The sequence below is a fragment of the Alexandromys fortis genome, unplaced genomic scaffold (genome assembly GCF_014885135.2).
Source record: "Alexandromys fortis isolate MF-2015 unplaced genomic scaffold, M_Fortis_MF-2015_v1.1 scaffold_23, whole genome shotgun sequence".
Lineage (NCBI taxonomy): Eukaryota > Metazoa > Chordata > Mammalia > Rodentia > Cricetidae > Alexandromys > Alexandromys fortis.
The window spans coordinates 7,648,853-7,653,240 of NW_026067907.1; positions in this window are offsets into that span (position 1 = coordinate 7,648,853).

Consider the following 4,388-nt stretch of genomic DNA (forward strand, 5'->3'; position numbering starts at 1 on the left):
ACTGTGCTCAGAGCAGATAAGTACTGTGGCTGAATGAGCGAATTCCAATGAGAGAGGCCTTATTTCTGGATAGCAAAACTGCAAGTATTTCTCTAGGGATGAACTTGTGATCTACGAGGTACACTGTGGGGTTCTAGAACCTTCCACTCACTGACCATGTGGAGAGTCCCTACACTTCTGACAGGGATTGTGAAGGGCAGACTACCAGCAATATGGGGTATCAATCTCTTCATCCTTCATGATGATGACAGAGTTAAGGTTTCTAGAACCAGAGATAGAGATTTATATAATATATAGAACTCAAAATTAATCTGTAGTCAGAAAATACTGCTAGGCATGATGGATCATACCCATAGTCCCAGCACTAAGAATGCTAACAAGGCAAGGTTATTACCAAGAGTTTAACACCCAGCATGGGCTGCATAGTAAGTCATAGGCCAGCCTGGGTTATACAGAGTGAGACCTTTAGAAGACCAGAGAATTATGGGAAAGAACAAAATGACAGCTTGCTCTTTTATCCCTTGTCATCACTGCCTGGGCTACCAAGCAGAAAAGGGAAGTGGGGCTTAGGGCTTGTGTTCCAACATCAACTGCCAGGAGGCAGACAGCTCTTAAGAGCTGAGCTCCTGAGAATTTTCTGTCCTGGGGAAGGAACAGTACAGAAAGGGCTTTATGGGAGATATTTCCCCCATATTTTATTTGTATCTTTCTGATATTTTTATTAAATATTTTGAAATAAAACAACCCAATGCTGCAACGTATTTTCAAAGGAGAGGTAGAGACTGAGAGGAAACGCTAGTCTATGTAGCCTAGGCCCATCTGGGCTCCTTCCTCACCCCAGATGTCAGGCGTTGGGGCCCAAAGGCAAAACCCATAACAGACTGAAAAGTTCTTGGAAGGGTCTTGGTACTGCTGATCCCCTGGTTGTTCCTATCTTCAGGATTTATGCTTTGCAAAGCTACCTCTGGCTGCGCCACAGAGCTTCTGTGCCAAGCTGGGTGTGGATCTTAGACTTTGAAGGCAAAGGGGGAGGGGGTTAGAGATGGGGCCGAATCAGTGGTTCTCAACCCATGGGTCACAACACACGATTTAGAGCTTGGATTTGCTGAATCTCATGTCGCCTCCCACTGATGCGCGTTTGTTCCTGTTTTAACACCAGTCTCCCTGAAAGAAAGCAGAGTGGCCAAGTGCACACTCCATTGCTTTACAATTTGTTTTGCATTCCCTTTGTAATGAAAAATATTTTTCCATACAACGTATTCTGATCATGGTTTACTCTCCTACATCTCTTCCAAGATCTCCCCACCTCCCCACCCATCCAGCTTCATGCCTTCTGCCTCTATCTGTTTAGAAAACAAGCAAGTATTTTAAAAAGCAGAGTAATAAAAAAAGACCAATAACAGAGAAGTGTCAGAAGCACATACACACTAAACAACTAAACAAGCAAACAAACACAAAATTTATAAAACCACAGAATCAGAAACAATAATATCCAAGCAAAGGATAAGTCAGAGATAGAAAAATGCCCAAACAAAGCAATATGAGACAAAGAATTCAAAAATTACCATTGAGTTCATTTTGTGCTGCCAGTCCACTGCTGGGCTTGCGGCCTGCCCTTACATATAAACTGTACACTCAGTGAGCCACATCGGAGAAAACTAAATCTTTCTTTGCAAGCAGTTGTTAATTTGAGATAACTTCTTGGTCATGGTCGGAGTCTTATGTCTACTTCCTCTCCCAGTCTTGGGACCCCGTCTGGCTTAAACCTGTACAGGCCTGTGCACTGCCACAGTCTCTGTGAGTTCATATGTTCATCAGTCCTGTTGGATTTGGAAAGCCTTGTTTCCTTGCTGTCTTCTGATGTGTGAATATGCGCCAATTTTATTGGTTGATGAATAAGGCTGCTTTGGTCTGTGGTAGGGCAGAATATAGTAGGAAAGCCAAACTGAATAAGGGAGAAAGAACGTAGAGTTGAGAGAGAGATGCTAGTACCTGCTAGGGAAGCAAGGTGTGAGGTAACAAGCCATAAGCCTTGTGGTAAAATATAAACTAATAGAAATGAGTTCATTTAAATGTAAGAGATGGCCAGTAATAAGCCTGAACCATTGGCCAAACATGTTATAATTGATATAAGCCTCTGAGTGGTTATTTTGTAATTGGCTATGGGACCGTATGGGATGCAGAAAAGCCTCTGGCTATTGTCTTCCCTCCCCCCTGGTTCTTACAATCTATCTCTTCCACATAATTCCCTGAGGTGGGAGATTTAATGAAGACTTCCCATTAGGCCTGGATGTTTCAAAGTCTCCCATTCTCTGCACATTGTCAGTTATGGATCTGTATATTTATTCCTATCTATCATAGGAAGAAGGTTCTCTGATGAGGGCTGAGCAAGACAGTAATCAAAGAGTACAGCAGAATGCTGTTAGGAGTCATTACATTGCTATGTTCCTTTAGCAGAACAATAGTGTTTGGTTTTCCCCGTGGCATATCTAGACTCTAATTGTTGGTCACATGATCAGTGTCAAGCATTGGTTGCATCTCATGGAGTGGGCCTTAAATCCAATCTTATAGTGGTTGGTTTCTCCTATAGCATTTGTACCACCATTGCATCAGCTTGTCGTTCAGGTAGATCACCATTGCAGATCCCAGGGTGTGTAGTGTGGAGTTCTGGTAGTATCCTGAGTACCTTTAACTACCATGAGCACTAGTCAATAGGCATGGAGTCTCTAGTTAGGCAGCAAATAAACATCCCAGCGGTCAATTGGGTATGTCAGCTGTCTTAGCAATATGGCCTAACCATCAGTTTGTGGAGAGCAACCAATATCCTTGGCAATAGCTTGTGCTGTTTGGGGGGTTTTATGGGACCCCTTTGGCTAACAACTCAATTAGATGTAACCCACTCCTGGCACTGGAACTTTCTCTTGATGTTGACAGATGCCTACCTGTTATTTGGTGACTCCATTTAAAGTTTGTTCATGTGTGTATATATTGTAAGAAGCTTCCACAGTGGTAGGTCTCCATATGACCCCTCAAATGGGTCTTAGTGTTAGCCGCCCCTCTATGTATTCCCTTCCTTACCCTTCTTCCCCCTCCCCGTTTAATCCCTTTTGTTCTAGTTTTCCCTCTGTTTGAATCCCTGCCTTCCTCTACAAATAGACCAGACAGATTAAATGAGATGAAAGTGTAAGACTATTTGGGGGAAGTGTTCCTCCCAAAGAAGTGGGAGTTGAAGAAGTAAAATAAAATAAAAATCTGTGGGAATGAGGTAGATGAAAGAGGGAAGCAGTGTGGAGCAGGGAAGAGGAACAGAATTTAAATCCAGAGGATGTGACTGTTGAGAAGCCTCAGTACAGTGCCCTCCTGGTTTGCACATTGACTTTGAGCCCTTTCATACTTGGGGGTGCAGTTGCTCCTACAGTTGCGCCCCTCCATGATGACTGCCCAAGATTTCATAGCTGAGGAGGGTGTTCCGGATAGGACCCCAGGGAGACTCACGTGAAGAGTGAGGTACCCACTGATAAGCCTGAGGAATGGGCTTTGAGAAGCAGGTGTCATGGATGCTGAGAAGAAAGGACACAGTTAAGACAGACACAATACATCGGGTTGTTGGCACGTTCTGAACTGAGTTTTTCTGGGCTTGAACCTTTGTGTGTCTAGCACTGCTCATGATAGCCAGGGAATCAGCCTAGATATCTGTCAGCTCATGAAAGGATAAAGAAAATGTGTGTTGTAATATGAGTGGAGCGGGCTACGTTCCTGGCTCCTGGCTGCCCGCATGGCTAGCTTTATTCAAAATAATTACACGGAAACTGTATTCTTTTAAACACTGCTTGGCCCATTAGTTCCAGCCTCTTATTGGCTAGCTCTTACATATTGATCTAACCCATTTCTAATAATCTGTGTAGCCCACAAGGTGGCTTACCAGGGAAGATCTTAACCTGCGGCTGTCTGGAGTGGGAGAATCATGGCGACTCACTGACTCAGATTCTTTCTCCCAGCATTCTGTTCTGTCTACACCGCCCACCTAATTTTCTGTCCTATCAGGCCAAGCAGTTTTCTTTATTAGTTAACCAATGAAAGCAACAGATAAGATACAAGACCCACCTCCATTGAATGTGGCATGTGTACAAGGCAGCATATCCCTCAACCATTAAGAAAAATGAAATCGTGTCATTTACAGGAAAACAGACAAACCTGGAGATCATTGTGTTATTATAATAATCCACACTCAGAAAAAAGAGAGTATGCTTTTTATCACACGTGCAACCTAACAAACAAAGTAAAAACATGACTTTAAGGAACTAGGGAGGAAACAGAGGGGGGTGGTGAACAGGAGAGAAATGTGGATAACAGGATATTACATGTAACCATATAATTTCATATATATA